Source organism: Tyto alba, unplaced genomic scaffold (assembly GCF_018691265.1).
Source record: "Tyto alba isolate M040663 unplaced genomic scaffold, T.alba_DEE_v4.0 Super-Scaffold_2, whole genome shotgun sequence".
Classification (NCBI taxonomy): domain Eukaryota; kingdom Metazoa; phylum Chordata; class Aves; order Strigiformes; family Tytonidae; genus Tyto; species Tyto alba.
In genome coordinates, this window is record NW_024881282.1 from 51,595,871 (window position 1) to 51,611,163 (window position 15,293).

The following is a 15,293-nucleotide window of genomic DNA, read 5'->3' on the forward strand; positions in this document are numbered from 1 at the left end:
CTTTGAGCAGCAGTCCTGATGTCACTTCACCTTCCTTTTGCACTTTAAGTCATAAGGCACCCTATCTTTCAGTTACCTGAAAGTATTTGAAACAACAGAAGCCATTAAGCTCCAAGCAAGATATTAACATAAAAAGTTCAACTGCTGAGAGATGCAAACTATAAAACCTGAGATGGAAGCTCAAACTTCTGGTGGATTTCCTTTTCTGCCTGAGAAAAAAAGAACACTTCTCTACCCATTCTAAAACAGATATCAGATCTAGTTCATGCAGTATCTCCTTATAAGGTCTGTGCCTTGTATTTCACATATTGTCATCCCCTCTCCCCTTAAAGAAGCTACTGCAAGAACTTTGGAAGAATATGTAATTATGAAACCATTTGTACAGTCAAGACAGAGCTCAATGTAGCACCTTAAGAATAATTTTCAGCAGTCTGCACTAACCAGTCATTTCAATGATACCCTTCAGTTCTAAAACTGTCAGAAAGACATCGTATTAACTGGAAAGGAGGAAAAAGGATAATTAGATCACACAATCTCAGTTATTCAAATAAGGGTACAGTTAGGTTTATGTGTTTCCCTGTTTACAATTTAGCATGTTAAAGCTACAGCTGTATCACAGCATGGCCAGCATTTCCAGGACAGAATAGGGTTAAGTGCAACAATAATATTTGTCTGTACTCCTAAGCTCTGGGCTGTAAAATGGATACAGTCAAGGGGCACAACAGAAACGGAGAGACTATGATAACTGAGTAACAGATAAGCAAACCCGCTTCCCCAGATTTATTGGACAGTTGATGAAAAGTATCTACCCAACAATAAGATACAAAGAAGTTTAGGCTTATTCCTACCAAATAATCCAAGTAACCTGTCTGAATCCCTCTTCATTTAGTGGAGTCTATTTTAGGAGAAAAATTTTCCTTTGAAGGCTTTTAAGGCGACAGACCTGCAGGAAGAGAGCAATGACAACTTCCTTTGCTTTTTCATTTTTTGCTCCTCTGTCTTTAGGCAGGAAAATACTGTCAACTGTGGTCTCTATGCAGACACTAAAGAAGACAGGAAGCATGCAAAAAGTAAGGCCTTTTTTTTCCTCTTAATTGGAGCAGGTGCTGGCTTTGAACAGCTGAGTCAAGTATTTATATGCACAAATGTGTGACATAACAGTGAACTCTGAATATGTCTAAAGCAAGATTTAGCTAGAAAAATGAGGGTACCTACTCTTCTTCAAGAAATCACATTTTTCACATAAGCTGGATTCTAATGCTGTCTCAAGCATACAATCTCTCAAAAGTACAGAGCTCACTTTCAGATTGCCTCCATTAACTGTCAGCAGCGCTTCAGTAACTGCCTTGCATACTTCCTGAAATGTAACAGTCCACAAAACCATCACCTCTGTGCAACTTCTCTCACTAGTCTGTTCATATTACTTTTTCTAATTAATGCATGTATTAACACATTACTGTACTGTATTAACGTAACCAGTTAATTCTACTTCTTCATCGAGCACTCTTAAAATTAAAGTACTTGACAGACTAGAGGAGCAAGACCTTTATATGCACATGGACACCTTTCCCAATAAAGGTTCTCTTTGAAGGATAAGCAGACCTTTGAATAAATCCATTTGAACAGAAGGAAGAAAGGTTAACCAGGACAAGTCACTGGAAAGGAATTATTTTAAAAGCTTCACATCCATCAAGGACCATGAATGTGGAACTTGCTTTCTGTTTCTGCCCTTATCAGATAAGCCAGGAAAAAGTGCCTCCTGGACATTTTCTTGGATAATTTCTTGAAGCTTGTCTCCAGAAAAAGGTAAACCAAAGTGATGACACTAAGAAAGTTGATGAATAAGAAACCCTGCTTTAGCAGTGAATGAAGAAACTCCACACTTATTGCTTGCAAAGCTTTCCTAAAAAGCAACTATGCAATGAAGAATTCAGGAAAGTTCAAATACCATTGGTAATTGAGCTTGATATTATAGTTATGAAAGTAGGCTGGCTTTTTTTTTTTTTTTTTTTGGTTATAGATTTTGGTTTTCTTTCAATTCCTTCTGCTTAAGATTCTGGTTTCTGATTCAACTTTGTTACCTGCCTGAGGAATGGGAAAGCTAATAATCCAAGCTTTCCAGGAGATATTAAACCACATGAAGCTGTAACTAGAGCTCAGCCCTAGACCAAAGACACAAACTAAATACAGTCACTACTTGAAGATATCCCAGAGACACGCTTATGTGAACTAGTTGTTCAGGTATGAAATTAAACAAATAGTACCTCCCAGAAGAATCATAATTTTCAGAAGGGATCATGATTATTCAGCACTTTACAGACACCATGATTCCTGTTCAGACCCTGACATTCTGGTTGTATTGTGAAGGAGTGGTGTATTCACTAAAATTTTCATAATGCTTCTGGCCCCAGCACATTTACCTCTGGAAGAGATGCTTCGTTAGAACCACCTTGGGAAGAGCACTCCTAAATTAATCTCAACTCTTTGCATGAGGAAAAAAAAAGTTTCAAATATTAGAATGACAGATGAAGCAAATTAACCAACTGGTTTACCTGCTTACAATTAGCAGTGGAGGGAAAAAGCCAAAGAAAAAAAACCCTGCTTCTCATGTAGGGGATACTAGCCCTGAGATGGAACAAGATGACAGTAGTCAGACATTTAGAAAAAACTGAACTAGGTCTGTCACAGGACCAATCAAGGTCAGAAGATTAAGTCTTTCCAGACAAGACACCTCCCACTTCTGATACTGGAACAGTGTCAGACAGCCAAATGTAAATCTTTCTAATTGTCTGCAGCACCCAGATTCCACTAAATTTCGAGTCTCTTTGAGAACCTCCTTCTTCAGGGAAACAGCTAATTAAAGAAAACATGTGCTGTTCTTAATATTACCCAAATACTTAACATGTAAAGGGAAGTCCTAAATTCTTATCCCTCAACTTCAAGTTTGTTTGTTTTGGTTTTTTTTTATTTGTTTGTTTTTTTTTTTTTTTTTTTTTTTTTTTTTTTTTTTTTTTTTTTCAGAAAAATTTCAGTGCATAAGAATCACCTTGACAACACAACCCAAAGTGGAAGCCTGTTCATTTTCACTAACTTCTGGATGCTTTAGGAATTAAAGCAACTCAGATAATCCTTACTCAGAGTAAGCGGTATCTCTTATAAAAGTGAAATTAAAATACTCCAGAGCTGACTTTCACACTTATTTATAGAAAACATTATTCAGAAATCAATTCTGAAGACAAGATACATTGAAAAGGTGATTGGGTCTAATTAAAGACTTTTATACTCAAGACTCCTGGAATTAGAGTCATTTCATTACTAATGCAGACTCTCTGGAAGAGAGTCAACTGTTCAGTAAATAAAGCTAGAAGTAGTTTTTGCTTCTAATTTTTACCTGGGTTTTGATAGCTTCTTGTCTTGACAAACAAGTATTTTGTCAGTTGGACAGCTAGTTCTTCTGGGCACTAATACAGTAATTTTTCTTGGACAAAAATATTTCTTCAATCATGTTCAAATATTTTAACTGATGCCAGAGAATCTTCAGAGGCTTTTCAAAAAGCTGTCTGGGTGATTAAGCTTATCCAGTGACATGAAGTCATACTAACCACCTGAGAAAAAGGCAGAGACCCGAGAACAAGTTACTGCAGCACAAACACGGCATTGAGGTTTAAGTTGCTCCTTGAACTGCCCGCGGGAACACTTACCACTGAGATAGCTTAACCAAGTTTTCCTCCTTTCATTGAGGGGAGTTACCTTGGCTAATACTTCACACAGGGACAATTTCTGCAGAGCAGCTAACATGAGCTTACCTTGTGAGACTAGTCCCACTGTCTGTAATTAATACAGCTGAATAAAATCTGGGGATTTTTTCCTTAAATCAAAAGTTCACCCCCAGCTAGCTTTTAAATCCAAACACAAACTTAATGCATGCTCTATGGATGAAAACTGGCCTGCTTGAAGCTACTGATATCTCAAGATGAAAACTTCCTAATGTGAGATGCTAACATGCATGTGCAACTTGCAGTAGTTTCATACAAAGAGTCATTTCAAAGCAAGTGATGTAATGAACATCAAGCTACTAAAACGTATGCTATGTTTCAACATTTACTGAGTCCAAGTTTCAGCTTTGTGCAAAAATTTAGGTACATCAGTTCAAATCTGGAGTCCCTTATAAAGCCTAAGCTATAGATTCTATTTAAGCTACAATTGAAGTTTGTAACATTTATCAGGTTTATTCTTATTTTTGGTGACTGTTTGTCGTGGTTTTGCATTTTGTCCCTGTTTTTGTAAAACAGTCACCATCCCCCCATGAAAGTTGTTTGTTCATGTTCTACCAGTCAGACTTCCAGCTAAAACGATGACCTCTGAATTTGTAAAGAAACTGAATTGCAAGTATTTTTTATGCTTGCAAAGAAAATCAAGGCAGACAATAAATAGAAGGAACACCCAGATTTTTAAAAATACTACAAGTATCTTAAATTCAGAGAATGCATAATTACCATGTTAGGGTATCTTGCTAGGCATAAGCTAAGTATTCAACCATACAGCATGCTTTGAGAATCGAGGTAGAAATTTACTGCTGTGAATTTGGCTCTACTGTCATTGTAGAGAAGGTTCAGTATTTAGCTCTAAAACTTTTATCCATCAATGGATTACCACATCATGGTATACCAAACATGCTTTACCTGCTATGCATCCTTCTGATTAAAAGCAGATACAAGCATTTGTTTCTCTGCATAATTGTTACAGTAAATTTTATCTTTCAAGCTACAAAACCAGTAAAAAACCAGCAGGACTACAAGTAAGGCATGGAAATTTTCAGAGTCAAGATACTTCTTGTAAAAATGCACTTATGTGCAGTTTGAAAGTTACTTCAAGAATAAACTTGCCAGTTGGCTTAAGATACTCTTCTTTGGAAAAAGGCAGCTTAACTTCTGTTGTAGAAACAAGACCTAGCCTCAAATTCCATGCGATATCTGCTTAACATCTGGCAATCCTAGCTCTGCTCTGATTGTGACACTGGCTGCTAAACCAGTAAAGCCTTGTATCGGGTTTCCTTCTACCAACGTGAGGCAATGCTCAGTTCAGCTGCAATCCCAATACCACCTGAATTTTTGTCCCTTTTATTTCTCTCTAACCCACACATCATATACACTCCTGGAAATGCCAGAGCTTGCATACCAATGTATCATTACTTGCACTGTTTTCATTATTAAAAGTTTAATTTCAATTCAGGTTTGTTTAGACTACTAACACACCATCAAGGCAGATACATAGATTTCCTTCATCATCATAGGGTCTTTTGTTGCTGGCCACTTAAGACTGGCTGGTGTAGGCCCTTTACATACAAAGTATCCTTCCATAGTATGATTTACAGTAATTCTACTACAAATCAGGTTGGTAGCCTGAGAGCAGTCTTACAAATTCCCATACGTCATTTTAATTAAGATTAGAAGTTTTATCTGTTGAAAGGACACTGATTCTATGCAAATTGAGAATACTAGCTACTAGCATTCATTGACAGGAAAATTAGTTCTTCCATGATAAATGAACCATACTAGCAAAGTCCCAAGTAACTGTAATTCATGTCTGTTTTGACCTCTCAATCAATACTTAGAGAAAGATGGTATTTGAATGTGAGCAGCAAACATGACTTGAAGTCACCCAAATTATACCTAATTTCACAAACAGTTCTTCTGTTAACCTCAGGACAGTTGTCTCAAGACTTAAGTTGAAAAACAAGCATACACCAACACCCAGCAGTAACGACCATCTTCTGCCACATGGTTTTGCTACCTTTGCAATAACGGAGGTGCAAAATTAACTGCTTCTTTTCACAGTTAATTTTATTAGCTGAATCCACTGATGAAGGTGGGTTTGTAAAACACCTAAAATGCTTAATTGAAGTGGCTGAAAGTTGGACATAATATCCTGTTCTGTTTCTGGCAGCGAGGCAGTAGCATCTTGAACCTAGCAATGGTAGCTCCTCAGGGAACACCCAACTCAAAGACCCTGACTAGAAGATGACAACTGTAGAAGTTGACCTCCAACACCTTTGCCCATATGCAGATGCACAGTCAACTTGGTTGTTTCTGAGGCAACTAAGTTGTCACAAACTTCAGACAAGGGTATTAAAAAAGAAAAAAAAACAACAAAACACAACCCCCCACACCCCCAAAGCCCCACACTAAGACAAATGCTGGCTTATCTTAACATGCCATGCTGTAAACTGCCATAGTTCTGCATCTGCTTTGTGAACAGCTGATGCATCAGACAGCCCCCCCAAAAGTCTCATTGAATTGGTCAGGAATTTCCAAGAGAGGGAAGAATCTGACAGTTATGAGCAGAAACCCAAAAGTAAGCAATTCACACTTGCAAGCCTGAGCTCAGATTCAATGACACCTACACAAAAAGATGAATAATTTTAACCAATGCATTTGAATTGCAGTCATCCCCACACCACATTCTATTGCATGGACTAGATCTTTAGTAGAGAGTTACCAAATTAATGAAGGTTAAACTTGTTTAATCAAGTCTACACAAGAGTCTATTTGAATCTTCTTAAGATCACTGTAGTTCTTGTTTAGACCATACCTTTTTGTTCCTCTGCAGCTTCAAAGCTTGCCATTTTCTAGAGAAACTTGTCATAGCTTAAGACTCACTTTGCTTTAAGTCAAACCAAACACATACTTTGATAAAGTAGCAGAAAATGTCCAAAACATACTGAAATTTAAAATTGGCTCCAGAAGTTCATATGGGAAGACCTTTCTAAATACCAATCAGCATGTGTAATATTCTAAGAGTCATCTATTATTTAGACTATGACAGTCACTACAGCATTTGAGCAAGTGTTACTTCCACATCCTAAATTTTTTACTGAAGAAAAGCTTTACTTCCAGCAAGTTAAATGTATGCATCTCAAAACAATCTGTATTTTGGGCAAACCCAGGGTGGAAAAAAGACTTTTCAGTCCACCCTGACTGTTCCAGTGAAGCAAATTTATCCTTCATGAAACCACAGTCTTGTATTTCCACATTGTTTATGGTGCTCCCTGTTTACCCAGTATGTCCACTATTTAGGTTCTTGGGATCCAGGACTTCAACTTTTGGTATATAAGGCTGTGAATGGTTCCCTATTTTCACTTCTACTATCACAGCAGATTCAGCATTCAGCTTGGAAAAGAAGTTTCAGCTTTCCTCTGTGAAACTTAGAGCACCAAATTTCATTTAAAAAGTAGTCCACAATAAGATTAAGTAATGGAAGAATTACATTACCTGATAATTCAAAGTATTTTCAACTTGATATATTTGCCTTTGAAAAAAGTATTTGCAAACTGCATCTTAACATCTTACCTCTGGCTAGAAGCAGGATGTACTTTCAGTTAGTAAGACTGCACATTGTTCAGAATATTGGTTACTGTAGTTAAATTAAGTCCAAACTAACATGCATTTAATGCTGCTTCTTAATCAGTTTCTTGACTAGACAGGACCTAGATCTCTAGCAAAAAAGGAAAAGGTAGCATCAGGAGGTTTTTGTTTCTTTGTTCTTCAAGAATACTTTATCTTTTCATTCCAGGCTTCACATGAAATATTATTATTTTCTCACTCTAATTCCTACTCACATAGATACAGCACTTTTGAGATTAAGAGTTTGATGAAAACCAACATACAGATCCACAGGATGCCAAACATCAGCACATACAATGGCCTAAAGCACTTAATTGTAAAACCTTGTTTTCAGCTATTCTATTTTTGCAGAACTTCAGCTACCACACTTAAGTTTTCTATGCAAGATCTCTGGTTGAACCTCAATTTAGCTTAGGACATTTCTCGGAATAAAACGCTTAGGGAGATCAGAAAAAAACAGAAGATCATTAAGAAAAAGCAATAGACTTGCTCAAATATAAAGAAAGGTGAAGAGGTAACAATAAATTGTAAGAACATACAAAGAACAGAAATAGGTATAATTCAGCAATGCTTGTTTCTCCCTAGTATTCAGATATAAAAAACAAGTAGAAAATTGGACCCTAGAAGAACATCTGAAGACCAAGCATCCAGTTAAAAAAATTAAGAGTTATGAATGCCTGTTTATTATAGTATCACAGACTCCTCTCTACTGGCCTTCAAAGTTACTCAATGGCCAGGATGATCTGTACCAAGTAACAGGGTGTCTCTTTTTTGGTGATGTTCCACCTAATCTGCTACTTAAGTCAAAAAAGATGTATCAGAAAAATGGAAGAGTGATTCTCCAGAATGACAGTCAGCTATTTTTGCCTCTTCCAGTGCTCCTTCTCGATGTCTCAGGGCTACTATACAGTCTCGTAGGTTCCACCAAGGGCTAAGATGACAATTTGGCATCAGTTTCCAGAAGCATGGCATATTCTCAAATAACTAATGTCAGCAGAAGTCAGATTTTGAACACAGCATTTCACAGCCCGCTAAAAACACAAGTCCAAGGCATCTCAAATTGTGTAACTTCTATTCAGTGAATGATGTTGATATAAAACTATCTTGGAAATGAATCTGTGGACTGGTATAATGTGTGCAAGAACTCTGAAGGTGAATTCACACTTGCCAAGAACTCATTTCTGATGCCGCTTATCATAAAATCCATGAAAACACATAGCATTTTCTGTACACCTGCACGAATATAAACAACAGCAGTAAATAACACAAGGACCATTACCTGAATGGGACTAAAATCATCACACTCACAGAATGCCTATCATCCATCAATTCTCAATTCTAAATAAGTCAGAAGGGTCAGAAACGGTATGATATATCCTTATACATACTAACTATATATATAACTACATGAGCTTAAGAGCCAAGATTCTGCACGCAGTATTAATTTGTACACTTTCCCAACCCCAAGAAAATCCTTCAGCAACCACATGAAGCCAAGTAGGCTATGCTTATGGGTCATCTTGTACATTCAGCTTTCAGAATGTTATGTTGTAAGAAGCTTCACAATAAAAGATCAGAGGAAGATTACTGATCGCATCTTACAGAGTCTAACGATTCACCTTAACCACTTCACTTTTGCAAAATTAATAAAAGAGGTTCCTGCACAGTATGTCGTTGGGCTGCCCCTATACTTCCCTAACCACATAAGGCTGAACACACAGTCATACACAGCTCAGTCTCAACTGTAAATGTCACATTATAAACAAACCTAGTCCTAAATACTATACTGCAGAGTAAGATTTGTACGTAGTTTCCACTTACTAGATTACTTACTTTCCACACCCCAGTTTACCCTTCTCCACATTCAGAAAAAAACAAAACATGCTGCGACTTTCCACTAGTCTTCTAATGAACCACTTTTGAGGAAAGCATCAGATCAGATGTTACAGAAGTTTGATTAACTGCAAGCAACGATTGTACGACTGCAGAATTTAACTGTCAGTATTGTCTGGGTTCTGATATAGTCCAAGCACTGTTCAGCGTACTAGCTTCATCTCAAATGAGAAATATTGACCCTATATAAAACCTTTAGAAAAAAATAGGAGTAGCTGGTCTGGACCTGCAACAACCAAAAACATTTCAGTAGTGCTGAAATGTCACACCTAGCAACATACAGGTGCTTGGACTCAACACAGGTAACCCACATATATCTGCAGTTCATCTTTAACACAGATGTGGTGGTACTTTTGCTTCTTCCTGATAGGTGAAAAATGCTTTTAAGAAACTTCCCTTTATTGCAGACATGAAAAAAAATGAAGGCACAACTGGTAAGGTTGAAGAAACAGAGACTGTGAGTGATAAAAATAGGATAAGACTTCAAAAGCTTGAACAACTAATACAGACAAACAAAAAGAAACAGTTGCAGGTACTACTTGCATTCACAAGTTATTTGAGATTAACTGAAGAAGGGGCTAGCCAACATACATTATTTGGGCAATAGATAACACTAATTTAAGAAGAACTTTCATCATCTAATTTCACATAAAGTTACAAAGCAAGTCACACTAAAGGAAATATTGTTAAACTTAATCTGGATTAAAGGAAAAGATGACCTACCGAAACCAAGATTTAATAACAACTTATAATTAAAGCAAAATAAGAACATTCACCTCAATATCAATAAATTTTGATGCAAAGAGCACATTCTCCTCAGAGTTTCTATGAAAAAAAGAATTAAAACTACAGATCCTTATTTTGTCTTCAGTTATGAAAATAAACTCTTCTCCTGTTCCAGTTCTTCAATACTGTTCAGAAATGTAATGATATAAAGTTTCCCACAGCTCTACAATTAGAGTTATATTGAAAACTATTTCATGAATGATTAACAGTGGCACATAAGATCCTTTTTGCAGAAGATCTGGTCAAGTCATTCAGATTTAGGACACCTTCCTGTGTTGCAACAGCTGCAGGAATGATACGAAGTGATCCAAGAAACTAGGGGTTCCCTGAAGAGAATCTCAGGCTGGAGAGAAACATGAGATGCTGCCTCTCTGCCACAGGATGCAAACACCAGTCCATTAGAAGAGCTAGGCTGTCCCACTCCTGCACTATGGTCTGGCCTTCCTCCATTGGCCAGGAACAAACTAACCATGTGTACTGTAATTGGCAGCCTCCTTTCATAGTTGCCATAGCAGGGATTTACTTCAAATAACATCAAGTCCTTAGATTAATAACTAGAAATCTCAGTGGGACAGCATACAAGATACTGTCAAATGCCTCTTCTTTCTCGTTCAACTCTAAAAAGTTCCTTTACCTCTGAACACTGCTCTTGAAAAAAGAGCATCCTGAATAGCTAGAGGGCCCCCAAATCATTTTATATTTGAAAAGTTGCCTAATAAGCGGATTTCCAACCTGGCGTTTAGAGCCTTCCTCCTTTTCCTTGCTGCTAGAGGAGAGGAACATGTAGCATGTCAGGAGCTCACAAGAGCATACATAAACAGGCACACATAGTATTAAAAAAACCCTTTTCATCTTTAGTTGTCCAGTGTTTCTTCAGGCATTCTAAAGCTCAAGACATGAGAGCCTACTGCAGCTTTTGAAGATAGCCTCATTCAACTGCTCCATGAAGAGCCAGTTTGTGCCAGCAGACAAGGTCTTTGACTTTCTTCAAATAGTGCTTGCCTACTACATCAGTATATTGCTACTACTATGTCTGTGCAACTCTGTTTTCTCATGGTTGACAGGTCCTAAGGAGAAAGTGATATATTAGATGCTTTAAGTGAGATACTAAAGCTCTGCTGCAGTCAACTGCTGATCAACTTTGAAAACTCAGTCAACTTGAAAACAGACCCCCTATTAACAGCATTCAACTAACAAAAAAACCTTCCTTTTTCCCTGCTCTATACAAGAATAAAAACAGACCATCTTAACCACATGTGAGCAGGAAAACAAAGTTTGCCTTTGAATAGAAAGGTGTAGTAACTGTAGATACTCCTTTAATCTCTTCGAACAAGGAGGCTGTCTAAAATATCCCTCTACCTGACCTAGATGCAACAGAACACAGCAGAAGCCTGCCCCAAGTCAGCAGGGATTCAACACACTGACATTACACAGTGCACTTCAGTCTGCTTTTGTATTTGTTCTGAGGCGAAAGAGTGGCAGTACTTGCAACCACAAGCTGAACGTGAACTTCTGTTGCACAGGGTATGCTTAGTGATCTATTTACCAAAAGAACAGTTTTGATTAAAACTCGCAACAACTTGAGCTTCTGTGAAGAACACACTCAAATGTCAGTTAGGGATCTGAAAGTCATCTAAGCGTTACTTAGACAGGTCAATTCATAAAGGATCCACCTACCCTCTTACTGTACACTCAAGGACAATAGAGTACCTGTTTTTATGTATAAGGTATTCATACCCTTAAGAGCACCCCTCTGTACCTAACTCAGAGCAGAGATCTGCAGATGAGAGGATTGGCACTACAGCAGTAAGCAGCAAGCACTCAAGCGCAGTGACTCCTGCGCTTCCCACGTCCCAGGTGATAGGTGGACAACTGTCTTAGTCCCCAATCACATTTACTGTTAGATCAGAAGCTACAGTGTCAGTCTTCAGCACATTTCCTTCCTCGGCCATACAAGTAATTTCTTTCTCCTTTTGTAGGCCCTCACCTAGATTCCCATCTGTTTGCATCTGCTCCAGAAAGGCTCTCAATTAAGAGTCAGTTTTACTCTGCAAAACTGGAACAGCACAAAGAGAACTGTCATGGCTCACTTCAGATTTATTTTTGATGCACTATCCTACAGCACAGCTTCAGAACAAAACAGCACAATTTTAATTCCACTCAGAAAACTTATATGGTGCACGTATGTAGCAACAGAAGCAAGACACACAGTTACAGACAGTAAAAAGACTATTGTTCCCGCCCCCCCCCCCCCATACAAGCATACAAGTTCTGTTTTCACACTTAGAGTCTTTCAACCCTGTTTTGCAGATTATTTCACCCCCAGGCAGACAGGTGCTCCAAATATGATCAGCTTTGCTGCAAAAAAAGATACACGACATTTATATAAAGTACAACTCAAAACTCAGTTCTTTAGCTACAGATAATCATAAAGCTCTACACTACAGCTGCAAGTTGAACTTGAAGTAGTTCATACCGCTATAAGAAGCGTCCCTGAAAAAATGCAGGTACCAAGGAATAAAACACTTAATCTAATTAGAAAGTTGATTTGCAAAGCCTTTGATGGGAGCAGCCAAGGTAACCTCCACTATTCACTTAGCTCATTTTTAGCTAGAATGAAGGCTACAGGATAGACTTTGAGAAAGAATCAAAAAAGATGCGATTAATAAAGAAAGTGAAAATGCTTGACTGTAGCAAGTTTTGGGGGTTTGTTTTCGGCTTGGTATCCCCCACCACAAGCTTGTCATTTTAACACCATCCAAAACAGTAATCCAAAAGACAATAATTTGATTAATTTTTCAAGTTTTCCATAGAGGAGAAAAGAGACTCTTTCCAAAGGGAAATACATTTGCTTTTGAATGGTTACTATGTAAGATAATATGATTGCTTCTTTGCCTTTTAATTATAACTTGTTAAGAAGAAGAGTGTTATGTGTCTTCTTTTTTATAATAGTAATTTCAATGTATGTTTTACTGTAAAGGACTACTGAAAAGTCTTTGTCATACACTGTCTACGCGTTGGGGTAAGATGTAGCTGTTACATGCTGGAAATAAATTACACTAATCAAAACATCTAAATGCAAGAACACACACTCAACCTGTGCAATTTCCAAGCTGGGCATCTCTGCAATACCCTCTCTCTTGGAACTGTACTACCTTACTATCATATCCCACAATAGTATAGAAAAAGACTTTTTGGCTTAGCCCGAACAGCACAACCCATCCCTTTAAGATGGAAATGGGAGTAAAAGCACACTGATTTTTTTTTTTTTTTTGCAGGAAGCCTTGGTTTATTATCCTCTTTTTGTAATCCGAGGCCAGCGAGAAAACATGCGGATTTGGTTTTATTTTTCCCCTCTGCAAACTTCGCTTTCCTTCCACCGCTTTTTCACCAACACACACAGAAGGGTACGAGGCATGCCAGGCTTATTAGACGGGTTTGGCGCAGGAAGTGTCAGTCAAATTCTTCCATTTGCTTTGACACGGGTGGTGGTGGGTGTTCAGACGAGATAAACATCCCCGTCACACCCCCCCCCCCCCACCCCTTTCCCTTTTTTAGGTTGTGACGAGCAGGAGGGGAACCCGCTGGCCACGACGGGGGCCGCTTGTCCCGCTCCGTGGCTACCCCAGGCACAAGCACCGGCGGGCTGCCCGCCCGGCCGCACCCGGCCTGTCCCCCCCGCCCCCTCCCGCGGCCGGAAAGAGAGAGCGGCTTCTCTTCGGCGACCGGACTAGGTGGGGCTCCGGCTCGGACTTCCCGCTGACAACGACGGCGGCAGCCGGGGACCGTCCCCTTCCCCGCCCGCCCGCGGCGGGGCCGAGCCGGGCGTCACCCGCCCCTCCCCGCACACCCGGCCGGGCCCCACGTCGCGGCCCCGAGCCGCGGGGTTACAACTTTCCGCTTCCGCTCCAACTTCTGCTCCGGGGACCAGCGGGAGGGGAGGCGGGGTGGGGGTGGCGGCGGGCAGGGCCGGGCCCTCGGCCCGGCGGGCAACGGCTGCCCCTCAGCGACCCGCTCTCCCCCCCCGCCCCCCCCCGCGCTGTCCCCCCGCGCCTGAGGCCGGACGAGGCGGCAGCTCCCAGTTCCTCCTCCGCCATGTTTCAGGCTCGTGCCCCTTCCCTCACAGCGCGCCGCTCCCCGCCGCCGCTTCTCTGCGCGTCCCCCCCCCCCCCCCCCCCCCCCGCGCCCGCCTGCCTGCCTCTCGCCGCCGCCGCCCCCACCGGCCCCGTCCCCGCCCCGCCGCGCCACCTGTACTAGACACACCGCTCCCCACCCCATCGCCAGCAGCGAGCCCGGCCCGCGCTCCAACCGCCGACCACCTACCGGACAGCGCCTCCGCTCCCCGCCGCCGCCGCCGCCTCGCCGGCCGAGCCCGCTCCGCTCCCTCTCGCTGCCTGTGCCGGGGCGCGGCTTGGGGCCGTCGCCGTGACGCCGCACGCCCAGCCTCGCTCTGGCGCGGCGGGGGCGGGGGCGGCGCGGAGGGGAGGGGTGACCTCGCCGCTCCGCTCCCTCTGCGCAGGCGCGCAGCGCCGCCGCCCCTCCCCCCATTTCCCCCCAATTCCGCCCCCCCCCCCCCCCCCCCTTCCATCCCGTACCCCCTTGTATCCCCCCCCCGGCGCCCGCGTCGGTGCGGCCGCCTGGGCGGTGAGGGGGCCGCTTGGCCTCCGCGGGGCACCGGCACTAACACACGGTCCCCGTCACCCCGCCGGGGCACAGAGCGGCGGCGCGGCTGGTGGCGGGGGCGGAGGGGATGGGGACGGCGGGAGGGGGATGGCAGGAGGGAGAGAATGGCCGTCGCCTCGGCGGCGCTGCCTCGCTGGAAACCGCGCTGGGGCGGACCGGGCCGCCTGCGGCCTCCCCCGGCCTGCCGCCGCCGCCGCGGGTGGCAGCGAGGGAGGGAGAGGCGGCCTCCCCCGGGGCCGGGGGCCCTCGTCCACACGCTCCGGCTTTGGGCTTGGGAGATTATTACTCAGGGGTGGAGCGTGAGGGAAATGTGGGGTTTCAGGGGCTGGAAAAGCGCGCTAAAGCTGGGGTCCGGAGCCCAGGGTTGCCTTGCGGTACCAAGCCTGTGATCTGTGCCCCGTCTCCTGTCAGATGATCTCGAAAACACTTCGTGCTCCATAGCTGTGCCTACATCAGAATGATGCAAGTCCTTCTCCCCGAGTTCTCGTTAGGATAACACAAGTCACTCTCCCCCCAAGTTCTTGGTGT

General features: G+C 42.0%; 1 protein-coding gene across 1 annotated transcript in view; it reads right to left on the minus strand.

The window, feature by feature from the left end:
• Positions 1–14,557, minus strand: part of RAP1B (RAP1B, member of RAS oncogene family) — a 34,734-nt gene extending 20,177 nt beyond the window's left edge. Inside the window, exon 1 of the mRNA XM_032999775.2 lies at positions 14,406–14,557. The gene's annotated coding sequence lies outside the window, so the exon portion shown is untranslated. The remainder of the gene's footprint in view (positions 1–14,405) is intronic.
• Positions 14,558–15,293: the final 736 nt, after the last annotated feature.